Raw genomic sequence first — 17284 nt, forward strand, 5'->3', positions numbered from 1 at the left:
TTCATCGCCATCTACTGGACAGAAGAGGTAGCACAGTGTAGTGATCAGTATAATACGACATCTGCGCCACCTACTGGATACAGGAGACAACACAATGTACTGATGAGTATAATACAGACATCAGCGACACCTACTGGACACAGGAGACAACACAGTGTGCTGATCAGTATAACACAGACTTCATCGCCATCTACTGGACAGAAGAGGTAGCACAGTGTGCTGATCAGTATAACACAGACTTCATCGCCATCTACTGGACAGAAGAGGTAGCACAGTGTAGTGATCAGTATAATACAGACATCAGCGCCACCTACTGGACACAGGAGACAAGACAGTGTGCTGATCAGTATAACACAGACTTTATCGCCATCTGCTGGCAGAAGAGGTAGCACAGTGTAACGACCAGTATAATGCATCATTACCGCCACTTGCTAGATGGAAGAGGTTGCTCACAGTGTAGTGTTCAGTATAATACGACATCTGCGCCATCTACTGGATACAGGAGACAACACAACGTACTGATGAGTATAATACAGACATCAGCGACACCTACTGGACACAGGAGACAACACAGTGTGCTGATCAGTATAACACAGACTTCATCGCCATCTACTGGACAGAAGAGGTAGCACAGTGTAGTGATCAGTATAATACGACATCTGCGCCACCTACTGGATACAGGAGACAACACAACGTACTGATGAGTATAATACAGACATCAGCGACACCTACTGGACACAGGAGACAACACAGTGTGCTGATCAGTATAACACAGACTTTATCGCCATCTGCTGGCAGAAGAGGTAGCACAGTGTAGTGATCAGTATAATACGACATCTGCGCCACCTACTGGATACAGGAGACAACACAATGTACTGATGAATATAATACAGACATCAGCGCCACCTACTGGATACAGGAGACAACACTATGTACTGATGAGTATAATACAGACATCAGCGCCACCTATTGGACACAGGAGACAACACAATGTACTGATCAGTATAACACAGACTTTATCGCCATCTGCTGGACAGAAGAGGTAGCACAGTGTAGTGATCAGTATAATACAGACATCAGCACCACCTACTGGACACAGGAGACAACACAATGTACTGATGAGTATAATACAGACATCATCGCCATCTGCTGGACAGAAGAAGTAGCACAGTGTAACAACCAGTATAATGCATCATTACCGCCACTTGTTAGACGGTAGAGGTTGGAAGAGGTTGCTCACAGTGTAGTGTTCAGTATAATACGACATCTGCACCACCTACTGGATACAGGAGACAACACAATGTACTGATGAATATAATACAGACATCAGCGCCACCTACTGGACACAGGAGACAACACAGTGTGCTGATCAGTATAACACAGATTCATCGCCATCTGCTGGACAGAAGAGGTAGCACAGTGTAGTCATCAGTATAATACGACATCTGCGCCACCTACTGGATACAGGAGACAACACAATGTACTGATGAATATAATACAGACATCAGCGCCACCTACTGGACACAGGAGACAACACAGTGTGCTGATCAGTATAACAGACTTCATCGCCATCTGCTGGACAGAAGAGGTAGCACAGTGTAGTGATCAGTATAATACAGACATCAGCGCCACCTACTGGACACAGGAGACAACACAGTGTGCTGATCAGTATAACACAGACTTCATTGCCATCTGCTGGACAGAAGAGGTAGCACAGTGTAGTTTTCAGTATAATACAGACATCATCGCCATCTGCTGGACAGAAGAAGTAGCACAGTGTAACGACCAGTATAATGCATCATTACCGCCACTTGCTAGACGGAAGAGGTTGCTCACAGTGTAGTGATCAGTATAATACGACATCTGCGCCACCTACTGGATAGAGGAGACAACACAATGTACTGATGAATATAATACAGACATCAGCGCCACCTACTGGACACAGGAGACAACACAGTGTGCTGATCAGTATAACGCAGACTTCATCGCCATCTGCTGGACAGAAGAGGTAGCACAGTGTAGTGATCAGTATAATACAGACATCAGCGCCACCTACTGGACACAGGAGACAACACAGTGTGCTGATCAGTATAACACAGACTTCATTGCCATCTGCTGGACAGAAGAGGTAGCACAGTGTAGTTTTCAGTATAATACAGACATCATCGCCATCTGCTGGACAGAAGAAGTAGCACAGTGTAACGACCAGTATAATGCATCATTACCGCCACTTGCTAGACGGAAGAGGTTGCTCACAGTGTAGTGATCAGTATAATACGACATCTGCGCCACCTACTGGATAGAGGAGACAACACAATGTACTGATGAATATAATACAGACATCAGCGCCACCTACTGGACACAGGAGACAACACAGTGTGCTGATCAGTATAACGCAGACTTCATCGCCATCTGCTGGACAGAAGAGGTAGCACAGTGTAGTGATCAGTATAATACAGACATCAGCGCCACCTGCTGGACACAGGAGACAACACAATGTACTGATGAATATAATACAGACATCAGCGCCACCTACTGGACACAGGAGACAACACAGTGTGCTGATCAGTATAACACAGATTCATCGCCATCTGCTGGACAGAAGAGGTAGCACAGTGTAGTCATCAGTATAATACGACATCTGCGCCACCTACTGGATACAGGAGACAACACAATGTACTGATGAATATAATACAGACATCAGCGCCACCTACTGGACACAGGAGACAACACAGTGTGCTGATCAGTATAACAGACTTCATCGCCATCTGCTGGACAGAAGAGGTAGCACAGTGTAGTGATCAGTATAATACAGACATCAGCGCCACCTACTGGACACAGGAGACAACACAGTGTGCTGATCAGTATAACACAGACTTCATTGCCATCTGCTGGACAGAAGAGGTAGCACAGTGTAGTTTTCAGTATAATACAGACATCATCGCCATCTGCTGGACAGAAGAAGTAGCACAGTGTAACGACCAGTATAATGCATCATTACCGCCACTTGCTAGACGGAAGAGGTTGCTCACAGTGTAGTGATCAGTATAATACGACATCTGCGCCACCTACTGGATAGAGGAGACAACACAATGTACTGATGAATATAATACAGACATCAGCGCCACCTACTGGACACAGGAGACAACACAGTGTGCTGATCAGTATAACGCAGACTTCATCGCCATCTGCTGGACAGAAGAGGTAGCACAGTGTAGTGATCAGTATAATACAGACATCAGCGCCACCTACTGGACACAGGAGACAAGACAGTGTGCTGATCAGTATAACACAGACTTTATCGCTATCTGCTGGACAGAAGAGGTGGCACAGTGTAGTTTTCAGTATAATACAGACATCATCGCCACCTACAGGACACAGGAGACAACACAATGTACTGATGAGTATAATACAGACATCAGCGCCACCTACTGGACACAGGAGACAACACAGTGTGCTGATCAGTATAACACAGACTTCATCGCCATCTGCTGGACAGAAGAGGTAGCACAGTGTAGTGATCAGTATAATACAGACATCATCGCCATCTGCTGGACAGAAGAAGTAGCACAGTGTAACGACCAGTATAATGCATCATTACCGCCACTTGCTAGACGGAAGAGGTTGCTCACAGTGTAGTGATCAGTATAATACGACATCTGCGCCACCTACTGGATACAGGAGACAACACAATGTACTGATGAATATAATACAGACATCAGCGCCACCTACTGGACACAGGAGACAACACAGTGTGCTGATCAGTATAACACAGACTTCATCGCCATCTACTGGACAGAAGAGGTAGCACAGTGTAGTGATCAGTATAATACAGACATCAGCGCCACCTACTGGACACAGGAGACAACACAATGTACTGATGAGTATAGTACAGACATCAGCGCCACCTACTGGACACAGGAGACAACACAGTGTGCTGATCAGTATAACGCAGACTTCATCGCCATCTGCTGGACAGAAGAGGTAGCACAGTGTAGTGATCAGTATAATACAGACATCATCGCCACCTACTGGACACAGGAGACAACACAATGTACTGATGAGTATAATACAGACAACAGCGCCACCTACTGGACACAGGAGACAACACAGTGTGCTGATCAGTATAACACAGACTTCATCGCCATCTGCTGGACAGAAGAGGTAGCACAGTGTAGTGATCAGTATAATACAGACATCATCGCCACCTACTGGACACAGGAGACAACACAATGTACTGATGAGTATAATACAGACAACAGCGCCACCTACTGGACACAGGAGACAACGCAGTGTAGTGATCAGTATAATACAGACATCATCGCCATTTGCTGGACAGAAGTAGCACAGTGTAACCAGGTAAATGCATCATTACCGCCACTTGCTAGACAGAAGAGGTTGCTCACAGTGTAATGCAGCACCACCTGCTGGACAGAAAAGGTGACAGTGTAATGATCAAGATAATACATGCATTCGCGCCACCTGCTGGACACAGGCGGTATCACAGTGTACATCAGCGTCAACTACTGGACACAGGAGACAACACGGTGTAGTGATCAGTATAATACAACATCTGCGCCACCTACTGGACACAGGAGACAACACAGTCTACTGATGAGTATAATACAGACATCAGCGCCACCTACTGGACACAGGAGACAACAGAGTGTAGTGATCAGTATAATACGACATCTGCGCCACCTACTCGACACAGGAGACACCACAGTGTAGTGATGAGTATAATACAGACATCAGCGCCACCTACTCGACACAGGAGACAGCACAGTATAGTGATGAGTATAATATAGAAATCAGCGCCACCTACTGGAGACAGGAGACACCACAGTGTAGTGATGAGTATAACACAGACCTCATCGCCATCTGCTGGACAGAAGAGGTAGCACAGTGTAGTGATCAGTATAATACAGACATCATCGCCACCTACTGGACACAGGAGACAACACAGTGTAGTGATCAGTTTAATACAGACATCACTGCCATCTGTTGGTCAGAAGAGGTAGCACAGTGTAACGACCAGTATAATGCATCATTACCGCCACTTGCTAGACAGAAGAGGTTGGTCACAGTGTAATGCAGCACCACCTGCTGGACAGAAAAGGTGACAGTGTAATGATCAAGATAATACATGTATCAGTGCCACCTGCTGGGCAAGGTGGTATCAGAGTGTAATGATCAAGACATCAGCGTCACCTACTGGACACAGGAGACAACATGGTGTAGTGATCAGTATAATACAGATATCATGGTCACCTGCTGTACAGAAGAGGTAGCACAGTGTAGTGATCAGTATAATACGGCATCTGTGCTACCTATTGGACACAGGAGACACCACAGTGTAGTGATCAGTATAATACGGCATCTGTGCCACCTATTGGACACAGGAGTCACCACAGTGTAGTGATCAGTATAATACGGCATCTGTGCCACCTATTGGACACAGGAGACAACACAGTGTAGTGATCAGTATAATACAGACATCATCGCCATCTGCTCTACAGAAGAGGTAGCACAGTGTAATGATCAGTATAATGAAGACATTAGCGCCGCCACCTGCTGGCCCCTGATCACATGACAGTGATGTCATCACAGGACCTTCATCCCTGTGCAGATTACAGGCAGACTACAACCCCCCGCGGCCTCAGTTGCTATTGAACACCTAGCCAGACAGCAGCCGTGTGCATACAGCACCTGTGATGATGTCACCACCTTGTAATCAGTCACCTGTGTGGGAGGAGTCCAGGGTCACATGACCAGTGTATGCAGGGCTTTGCTGTGCTGCTTGTGATCCTTGTTGTATGGAATGAAAAATGTATGTAGCAGAGCTGTATGTGATGTACATGTAGCAGGGCTGTGTGTGTGTGACGTACATGTAAGAGAACTGTGTGTGATGTACATCTAACAGAACTGTGTGTGTGTGACATGCATGTAGCAGAGCTGTGTGTGTGATGTACATGTAAAAGAACTGTATGTGTGACATGCATGTAACAGAACTGTGTGTGTGATGTGCATGGAACAGAGCTTTGCGTGACGTGCATGTACGAGAGCTGTGTGTGTGAGACGTGCATGTAACAGAACTGTATGTTTGTGACGTGCCTGTACCAGAGGTGTGTCTGTGTGACGTACATGGAACAAAACTGTTTGTGTGTGTGACGCAAATGTAAGAGAGCTGTGTGTGTGATGTGCATGTAGCAGAGCTGTATGTGTGTGATGTACATGTAAAAGAACTGTGTGTGTGAGATGCATGTAACAGAACTGTGTGTGACGTGCATGTAACAGAACTGTGTGTGTGTGTGTGACGTGCATGTACCAGAGCTGTATGTGTGTGGCGTGCATGTACCAGAGCTGTGGCTGTGTCTGTGTGACGTGCATGTAACAGAGCTGTGTGTGTGTGTGAGACGTGCATGTACCAGAGCTGTATGTGTGAGTGATGTACATGTAACAAAATTTTGGGTATGTGATGTGCATGTAACAAAACTGTGTGTGTGACATACTTGTAACAGAACTGTGTGTGTGACTTGCATGTAGCAGGGCTGAGTGTGTGATGTACATGTAAAAGTACTATGTGTCTGACATGCATGTAACAGAACTGTGTGTGTGATGTGTATTGAGCAGAGCTGTGTGTAACATGTATGTAACAGCGCTGTGTGTGTGATGTGCATGTAACAGAGCTGTGTGTGATGCGCATGTACGAGAGCTGTGTGTGTGAGACGTGCATGTAACAGAACTGTGTGTGTTGTATGTACATGCAGCAGAACTGTATGTGTGTGACGTGCATGTACCAGAGCTCTGTGTGTGTGACGGGCATGTAACAGAACTGTGTGTGACGTGCATGTACCAGAGCTCTGTGTGTGTGACATGCATGTACCAGAGCTGTGTCTCTGTGACGTACATGTAACAGAACCGTTTGTGTGTGTGATGTTCATGTAGCAGAGCTACATTGCGCCACCAGAAACACTGGTACTGTATGTGCGGAACTCTGCTGAGCTGCTTGTGATTCCTGTTGTATTTGATGAAAAATATATGTAGCAGAGCTGTATGTGATGTACATATAGCAGGGCTGTGTATCTGTGACGTGCATGTAGCAGAGCTGTGTTTGACGTATATGTAGCAGAGCTGTGTGTGTATGATGTGCATGTAGCAGAGCTGTGTGGCGCATTGCGTAACCAGAAACACTGGTACTATAATTTCTAATAATTACTAGTAAGAGCCACTACATAAGAACCACCTGCTGGACAGAAGAAGTCACACAGTGTAATGCTCTAATAATAATCATCTTTATTTATATAGCACCAGCATATTCCGCGGCGCTTACAAAACAGGGGGAACAGAAACAAAACCACAGTTACAGCTGTATAATACAGACATCAGTTCCACCTGCTGGACAGAAAAGGTGGATGAGTATAATGCAGACATCAGCACCACCTACTGGAGAGAAAAGGTAACAGAGTGTAATGATCAAGATAATGCAGACAATAGCAACACCTGCTGGACACAGGAGGTAACACAGTGTAATGATTAGTATAATACAGACATCAGCGCCACCTGCTGGACAGAAGAGGTTGCACAGTGTAATGATCAGCATATTTCCCAGAGGAGTACAATGGCCTTATAAGTCTCCTCACGCAGCTTCTACGGTAGGTGTTCTCCCTAGAAAATAATGGGAAACACTTTCTGATCCTTCGATGCGTCCGGAAGTCGTGCCGGCGAACCGCTGCTTCCCAAGAGTGGTGGGAGGTGTTTTTGACAGAAAAACACCTCGTATCAGCAGGTAAATCACACGATGGCAAGTCCGATATTGCGATTGACCATGTGTGGGTAGCCTGGGGGCGCATACACATAACAGAAAGTGGCACCCGACAATCTGAGGCGTGAATCGCATCGCACAGTACATAGACACCCCGTGCAAGAGGCCGCATATCCGCATGTTCTATTTTCATACTAGACTCACACAGAAATAGAACATGGTGCGAGCATTGTACAGGATATTATATAGTGCGGAGTATTAAACTGTATAGTATATAGTACGGAGTATTGTACAGTGTAGTATATAGTGCAGAGTACTGTACAGGATATTATATAGTGTAGAGTATTGTACAGTGTAGTATATAGTGTAGAGTATTGTACAGAATACTATATAGTGCGGAGTACTGTACAATATAGTATATAGTGCGGAGTATTGTACAATATAGTATATAGTGCGGAGTATTGTACAGATTACTATATAGTATGGAGTATTGTACAGGATACTATATAGTACAGAATACTATACAGTGTAGTATATAGTGCGGAGTATTGTACAGGACATTATATAGTGCGGAGTATTGTACAGGATATTATATAGTGTGGAGTATAGTACAGGACATTATATAGTGCGGAGTATTGTACAGGATATTATATAGTGTGGAGTATAGTACAGGACATTATATAGTGCGGAGTATTGTACAGGATATTATATAGTGCGGGGTACTGTACAGGATATTATATAGTGTGGAGTATTGTATGGGATATTATATAGTGTGGAGTATAGTACAGGACATTATATAGTGCGGAGTATTGTACAGGATATTATATAGTGCGGGGTACTGTACAGGATATTATATAGTGTGGAGTATTGTACAGGATATTATATAGTGTGGAGTATTGTACAGTGCAGTATATAGTGCGGAGTACTGTACAATATAGTATATAGTGCGGAGTATTGTACAGTGCAGTATATAGTGCGGAGTATTATACAGATTACTATATAGTATGGAGTATTGTACAGGATACTATATAGTGCAGAATATTATACAGTATAATATATAGTGCGGAGTATTATACAGGATATTATATAGTGCGGGGTATTGTACGGGATACTATAGAGTGCAGAGTATTTAAACAGTGTAGTATATAGTGCAGAGTATTATACAGGATATTATATAGTGCGGAGTATTGTACAGTGTAGTATATAGTGCAGTGCTGAGTATAATATAATTTGGAGCACTATACTGTATACTATATAATGTGGAGTATTATAAAGGATATTATATAGTGTGTAGTACCCTCTCTATATATTATATAGTATAGAGTTTTGTACAGCATATTATACAGTGAATGTATTTTACAGTTTGATATGTCATAAATGGTCTTCCTTTAATATCATTATTTCCGGTGACCACCGGGCAGCATCACGTGACTCACTTGTGTCCGTCTGAGCCCCAAGGCTGTCGGGAGCCGTCCTGTATGGGGGGGAACGCTGGAACATGTAGTTCGCTACAAAGTTTACATTTACCACAGTGAGCCAGCGGGGCAGTGGGAGGACTACGAGTCCCGGCATTCCGCGCGGTGGCCCCACCTGTGGCTGCTCCTACCTGCGTGTCCTGGAATGTGGGGGCGGGGACGTCTCCAAGTGCTGAGAGTTGGAAGAAGGAGAGAAAAGTCTCCCCGGAGAGAGGAAGAGGTGCAGCAGCGGCTGTGCCACCAGGTGAGAGCCTAACCCCGCCTCCCCTCTGCTGAGGGGTGTCAGGGTGAATGCAGATAATCACAGACCCCGCAGTCCGGCGCTAACTCGGTGTTCCCTTATCTCCTGGCTTACAAGCCGCGCAGACCCCCACATGCCTCCACACTCGGCACTACCTCGGCTTGCTGTGCATGAATAGAAGCATTTCATGGTGAATAAAGATCGCAGTGTGCGCCTTGTAAACCAGGAGAAGAGAGCACCGAGTCCGCGCCGGCCTGCTGGCATGTGCATACATGTGATTGCGGGGTCCGCGGCACCACTGTGAGCCAACCGGAGGGGAACGTACTCGGGAGACTGTGCTTGGAATGGGAGGGAACGCTCTGCGGCGTGCTAAGTTTAGGGAATGGGAGGGAACGCTCTGCGGCATGCTAAGTTTAGGGAAAGGGGGGGGACGCTCTGCGGCGTGCTAAGTTTAGGGAAAGGGGGGGGGACGCTCTGCGGCGTGCTAAGTTTAGGGAAAGGGGGGGGACGCTCTGCGGCGTGCTAAGTTTAGGGAAAGGGGGGGGACGCTCTGCGGCGTGCTAAGTTTAGGGAAAGGGGGGGATGCTCTGCGGCGTGCTAAGTTTAGGGAAAGGGGGGGGACGCTCTGCGGCGTGCTAAGTTTAGGGAAAGGGGGGGAGACGCTCTGCGGCGTGCTAAGTTTAGGGAAAGGGGGGGAGACGCTCTGCGGCGTGCTAAGTTTAGGGAAAGGGGGGGAGACGCTCTGCGGCGTGCTAAGTTTAGGGAAAGGGGGGGAGACGCTCTGCGGCGTGCTAAGTTTAGGGAAAGGGGGGGAGACGCTCTGCGGCGTGCTAAGTTTAGGGAAAGGGGGGGAGACGCTCTGCGGCGTGCTAAGTTTAGGGAAAGGGGGGGAGACGCTCTGCGGCGTGCTAAGTTTAGGGAAAGGGGGGGAGACGCTCTGCGGCGTGCTAAGTTTAGGGAAAGGGGGGGAGACGCTCTGCGGCGTGCTAAGTTTAGGGAAAGGGGGGGAGACGCTCTGCGGCGTGCTAAGTTTAGGGAAAGGGGGGGAGACGCTCTGCGGCGTGCTAAGTTTAGGGAAAGGGGGGGAGACGCTCTGCGGCGTGCTAAGTTTAGGGAAAGGGGGGGAGACGCTCTGCGGCGTGCTGAGTTTAGGGAAAGGGGGGGAGACGCTCTGCGGCGTGCTGAGTTTAGGGAAAGGGGGGGAGACGCTCTGCGGCGTGCTGAGTTTGGGGAAAGGGGGGGAGACGCTCTGCGGCGTGCTGAGTTTGGGGAAAGGGGGGGAGACGCTCTGCGGCGTGCTGAGTTTGGGGAAAGGGGGGGAGACGCTCTGCGGCGTGCTGAGTTTGGGGAAAGGGGGGGGAGACGCTCTGCGGCGTGCTGAGTTTGGGGAAGGGGGGGGGGAGACGCTCTGTGTGCTAAATTGGTGCCTTTATCTAATTTTTACAGGCAGGATTATAGATAACACAGGAATTTGCCGTTCACAATGGGTGATGTCACAGCTCCCCTCCTCCCCCTCCCTGCACACTGTTTAGTGTGATTGTTACAAACTATCTTCCTGAGACTGTCATAGGGGTGGAAATGCACAACATCTTCCTATTGTTTCGGTTTCTGACCGGAGATCAGCTGCGTGTCTGGCCCACCTCCCAATACTTGGTGCTATCAGCGCAGCCTTTCACGCGGTATCGGCGGCCTCCTGTGAGTGCAGCGCTGCTGGGCAGGTGATGGTGACTCTATTTTGGATGCCAAATGTTCTGGAATTTGCTGCAAATTTTTCTGCTGCGGACACTCCTCAGCATCTCTGCCCTGCGTGATCCCCCCCCCCCCCCCCCCCCCCCCTCTACCTCGCGGTCCATGACACTGGATCCATAAATGTGATGTTAATAGGAACAGAAACGCAATTTTGTTGCACATCAAAAGTGTTTTCCGCCGCAGGGGTGTCCAATATGGCTCTTTTCTCAATGGACACAGATCAAGGCTGCAGTCATGTTGTAGTGTAGTGGCTTCTGGGATATGTCCTCGCAGATCATGGTGGGTGGTAAGGGGGGCATGTAAGCATTTACACCACAAAGATGATCGCTCAAAAGATGGCTTTTGAGCGATCATTTTACATGAACTACTACTTGATACTAATGCCTATTAGCAGCAATGGGTAGCGTTTGAGCCGCTGGGAGCTGTACTCGGGGAACAGACCTCCCACTGTTCCCCTATTACATTCTCTTTGTTCTGCTGGCGGAGCTGACAGTTGAGACCAGCTGATACAATGCAATCAGCTGTAGTCAGCTCTCCCCCGCAGGACACAGCTGGGGTCCTGCTTATCAACTGTTCTGCTGAACAACAGTTTTCAAGCAGAACTGAAATTCATCGTTTGGCAGAAAACTGAAAGATGGGCACATTTACACACAACGATTATCGCTCAAAAGATGGCTTTTAAGTGATAATTGTTGTGTCTTAATGGGCCTTTACACTCCCTAGAGGAAGCATCACAAGGTGGAAGGTCCGGGGAACGTGGACGAAGGAAGAAGTTCACTATTATCACCACCGGAGCGGCCATCCATCTGTTTGGTGTCGCTGCTCACTTCTGACTTCATTGTGATAATGGTGGGGGGTCCAGTTGGAAGATGAATCCTAGGATTTCGTGTTCCGGCTGCGGCAGAAGCCTTATCTGTAGCGTCAGGTACGAAATCCCCGGAATTGCTTCTTCATGGATAGAGAAGCGGCTGCGCACCTTCCTACAGGTTATAGCACAAAACACATCACCTTGTGGGGGTCTCCCGTCCGCTCCCCGTAGATGGGTGGTCTCCCCCTCCCAGATTCTGACATTACGTTTGTAACCCGGAAGGCGGCTTCATCACTAAAGACTCCATGACACCGTCGCTTTCCATTAGTTGGCATACTCTCGCAGAAAGAAGGTCGCCGCGCTTTGTCCTCCAGTTTCAGGGTAACAATTGCAATCGGTAGGGATAATGTTGTAAACATTTGCGCAGAATCTTCCACACAGTTGGCGGCGGGATGTCCAATTCTCTGCTCGCTCTGATGGATTTCTGAGGACTTCATGCAAAACTTGCTCAGACACACGTCACGATTTTTCACGGTTACTGGTGGACAGAAGGATGGTTTTCGCTTCCAGATCCAACCATTTTTCATAAAAATTGGAGTACCGCTTACGAATTGTGCACCCATTGGGTGGAGCTTCACTAAACTTTGTTCGAAGATGACGTTGCTCTCTAATAACAGACTGGTAGCCGTGATATTGAGAACACAAGCCGCCGTCCTGTCTTCGTTGGCAGCCATTTTGTCGCACATACCCCTGACGTCGACAATGTCAAAGTAGAACTTTTTGGGCCTAATTTGGCAAAACTGTCTGACAGTAATTTGTTGTCCATAGCAACCAATCACCGCACAGCTTTGATTTTTATCTCAGCTGGAAAAATGAGACACTGCAACTGGTTGCTACGGACAACGAGGACGTCTTATAGTACAGTTTTGCTAAATGAAACTTTAAAGGGGTTGTCCCGCGGCAGCAAGTGGGGTTATACACTTCTGTATGGCCATATTAATGCACTTTGTAATATACATCGTGCATTAAATATGTGCCATACAGAAGTTATATACTCACCTTCCCTGTGCTGGCGTCCCCGTCTCCATGGTGCCGTCTAATCGCCCGATTAGACGCGCTTGCGCAGAAGGGTCTTCTCCCTTCTGGTCGGTCCGGGCACGAGTGGCGTTCTGGCTCCGCCCCCTTCTATGCGCCATCGCGTAGCTCCGTCCCGTGTGCCGATTCCAGCCAATCAGGAGGCTGGAATCGGCAATGGACCGCACAGAGCCCACGGTGCACCATGGGAGAAGACCCGCGGTGCATCGTGGGTGCAGATCCCGGCGGCCATCTTGGAGGAAAAGAAGGAAGAAGTTGCAGATAGGGGATTCGGGTAAGTAAAATTTTTTTTTAAATTTCAACACATCCCTTGGGTTTGTCCTGCGCTGAACGGGGGGCCTATGCAAAAAAAAAAAACCCCGTTTCGGCGCGGGACACCCCCTTTAAGTTTCTATTGATATCAAATTGATGTATCTGAGTGTCATGTAGGCTGCCTGTACATGGGCATTGCGATAGCAGGAGCTGACAGACCGCTCTGACAGGCTGACCGCGGAGAATTGCAGCAATGCGCAGCATGCTGCGATTTGCCGGCCGCGAGCGGAGAATCGCAATGATTCTCTACTCGTGGACAGGGGCGCTGCGCTCTCCATAGCTATGGAGAGCGTTCACAGCAGCCGGTTTATCACCGCGGGGAACGCAATTCAAACCCGCTCGTGGACAGGCAGTCTAAGTGTGATTTATGAGGGCTTCACATCGGAAAAATCAGTTGTAATTAACCTGTATATATAGAGAACACAGGATCCACTATTCACAATAGGTGATATCACAGCACCCCTCCTCCCCTCCCTGCACAGTTCACAGAGCATCCCACAAGATTCTCCCATGGAAGTGAATGGGCCCTCGGTCGTCATTGTGTCTATAGCCTACAAGGCTGTAGTTAAGCTTATCTCTAAATGACCGCCCACATAGATTTTTTTTTATTCTATTGTCTGTACATAACTAATTGGTTAAACAATGGAAACGGCCGCTTTAAGTTCCAAATGTAAAATAATGTTATTGGGGAGAAGAAATCCTCAGGCTGAGCATCATATCAGGTCTTCTGTGTTATCCAGGACTTCAAAATAGAAGGATTTAGGGGTTCCAATTTCTGAGAGCCTCAGAATGACTCCACAGTGCGGTTGGGCACTGAAGAAAACAAGTAGGATGCTCGCTGCATAGCGAGAGGTGTAACCGGTAGAAAGAGGGAGATTGTGATCCTGCTGTATAGAGCTCTGGTGAGACCCCAACTGTGATACTGTGTTCAGTCCTGGAGACCTCATCTATAGAAAAATATTCATAACATAGAATGAGACCAAAGATGGGCTACAGATGGTGGAAATCCTTAAAGAACTTAATCTTTATAACCAGCAGAGAGAAGGAAGAGGGGGACACGATGAAGACCCTTATAAAGGGTATGTTACAGGAAAAAAAGGGGGAGAAGTGGACATGATGGAGACCTTTATAGATGTTAGAGGAGAAGAGAGAGGGAGGACATGACAGAAACCTTTATATATCTTACAGGAGGGAAGAAGGGAGAGGAAAACACGATGGAGACCTTAATATATGTTACAAGAGGGAAGAAGGGAGAGGGGGGGGGGGGACATGATGTAAACCTTTATATACGGTATGTTACAGAAGGAAGAGGGGGACATAATGGAGATCTTTACAGATGTTACAGGAGGAGAGAAGGTGGGGGGACATGATGGAAACCTTTTATATACGGTATGTTACAGGAGGGAAGAAGGAAGAGGGGGACATGATTTAGACCTTTTATATACTTTGTTACTGGAGGGAAGAAGGGAGAGGGGGTGACATGATGGAAACCTTTACATATGTTGCAGAAGGGAGAGGGGGAGGACATGGAGACCTTTTATATATGTTACAGGAGGAGAGGGGGGGACATTATGGAAACCTTTATATACGGTATGTTACAAGAGGGAAGAAGGGAGAGGGGGACATGATAGAAACCTTTATATAGGTTACAGGATAAAAGAAGGGAGAGGGGGGACGTAATGAAAACTCTTATATATGTTACAGGAGGAGAGAGGGAGAACAAAATGGAAACCTTTATATATGTTACAGGAGGGACGAAGGCAGAGGGGGGACATGATGGAGACCTTTTATATATGTTACAGGAGGGACGAAGGCAGAGGGGGGGACATGATGGAGACCTTTTATATATGTTACAGTAGTAAAGAAGGGAGAGGGGAAACATGATGGAAATCTTTCAAATAAATTACAGGAGGAGAGAGGGGAGACATGATGGAAACCTTAACGCTGGGTTCCCACGAGTCGTATTTTCGGAGGAAATCTCGCAGTTTTACCATAGAGAAAAAGCACGAGATTTCCACTGGGAAAGCGCAGCTATAAAACCCACAGGACTTAGCCGTGGGTTTTGGAGTGGCTTCGCCGCATGATTTTTTTGTTGTGGCTAGCTCTCCCATAGAAGAGAGCGTGGCCACAGCAGGAAGAAAAATGGACATGCTGTGTCCCACGAGCCTGCGCTGCAGCGCTGATTTTGCTGCAACAAATTGGCCACCACATGTGGATGAGATTTTTGGCAAATCTCGTCCATGTGGCTGGCTAAGGCCAGGATTAGTGGCCACAAGCAGATTTGCCGCAGTGAAATTACGCACGGAGTTTCCGCGGCAAATCTGCCCCGTGTGAACCCAGCCTTATATATTTTACTGGAGTAGAGAAGGAACATGATGAGACTAGTATTGGTTTAGAGAGATTATAGCATAGCACGATATGTAACGCCGAAAGGAGATCCATGTCCACCCAGTTCAGCCTATTCCCCCTTCAATGTTGTTCCAGAGGAAGGCAAAAAAACCTTCAAAACAATGAGGCAGAAGCCAATTTTCCCCATTTAAGAGAAAAAATATTGTATCGCTCAGGAAAGGCGTCCAGGTCCCTCTTGAACTCTTATCGAATTTTCCATCACCACCTCCTCATGCAGAGAGTTCCATAGTCTCACTGCTCTTACAGTAAAGAACTCTCTTTGTCGGAGTAGAAACTTCTTTCCTCTAGACGCAGAGGGCGCCCTTTTTGTTAGGCTGCCTGTCCACGGGCGTTGCATTTTAACACAAGCGGATTTCTGTCGTGGGAGAACACTTAGTCACTACGATATTCCGCAATGAACCTATCATTATGATAGGTTAATCGCGGCATGCGGCGGATTTCCGCTCGTGTACATCGGGCTGCGCTTTCCATAGTTATCCTATGGAAAGCGTTTCATGCATTACCCGGATTATCGCCGCGGATAATGCAATGAAGAATCGCCCGTGGACAGGAGGCCTTACAGTCACAGTCCTGGGTATAAATAGATAAGAGATATCTCTGTATTTACCCCTGATATATTTATACACAGTCATTAGGTCGCCCCTTAGCCGTTTTTCTTTTTCTAAGCTAAATATCCCCAATCTTGATAACTTTCTTGGTATTGTAGTCCGCCCATTCCATTTATTACTTTAGTTACCGCCTTTGTACCCGCTCAAGCTCTGATATGACCTTCTTGAGTACTGGTGCCCCAAACTGTCCACAATATTCCATGTGTGGTCTGACCAGTGACTTGTAAAGAGGAAGTACAATGTTCTTGACATGCGCCCCTAGACCTCTTTTGATGCACCCCGATTTGCCTTGGCAGCAGCTGCCTGACACTGGTTGTTTATAGTTAAAGGGGTTGTCTCGCGAAAGCAAGTGGGGTTATACACTTCTGTATGGCCATATTAATGCACTTTGTAATATACATCGTGCATTAAATATGAGCCATACAGAAGTTATTCACTTACCTTCCCTGCGCTGGCGTCCCCGTCTCCATGGCTCCGTCTAACTTTAGCGTCTAATCGCCCGATTAGACGCGCTTGCGCAGAAGGGTCTTCTGCCTTCGGCTCGGTTCGGCAGCAGCGGCGTTCTGGCTCTGCCCCTTCTACGCGTCATCGCGTAGCTCCGCCCCATCACGTGTGCCGATTCCAGCCTCCTGATTAACCCCACTTGCTTTCGCGAGACAACCCCTTTAACTAAAATCCCCAAGTTCCTTTCCAGGTAGGTCAGTGTTTCCAATTTAGTGTGTAATGGTGACATGTATTACTCCACTAGTGTAATACACTAGATACCGGTAGCATCTCTTAGGCCTCATGTCCACGGGCAAAGGAAGAATTAAAATCCGCAGC

At 47.2% G+C, this 17284-nt stretch overlaps 1 protein-coding gene across 1 annotated transcript in view; it reads left to right on the forward strand.

The window, feature by feature from the left end:
• The first annotated feature begins 9353 nt into the window (after positions 1–9353).
• PPP1R13L (protein phosphatase 1 regulatory subunit 13 like) overlaps positions 9354–17284 on the forward strand; it is a 28658-nt gene continuing 20727 nt past the window's right edge. The window contains exon 1 of the mRNA XM_066581525.1: positions 9354–9484. The gene's annotated coding sequence lies outside the window, so the exon portion shown is untranslated. The remainder of the gene's footprint in view (positions 9485–17284) is intronic.

Source organism: Eleutherodactylus coqui, chromosome 10, assembly GCF_035609145.1.
Source record: "Eleutherodactylus coqui strain aEleCoq1 chromosome 10, aEleCoq1.hap1, whole genome shotgun sequence".
NCBI lineage: Eukaryota > Metazoa > Chordata > Amphibia > Anura > Eleutherodactylidae > Eleutherodactylus > Eleutherodactylus coqui.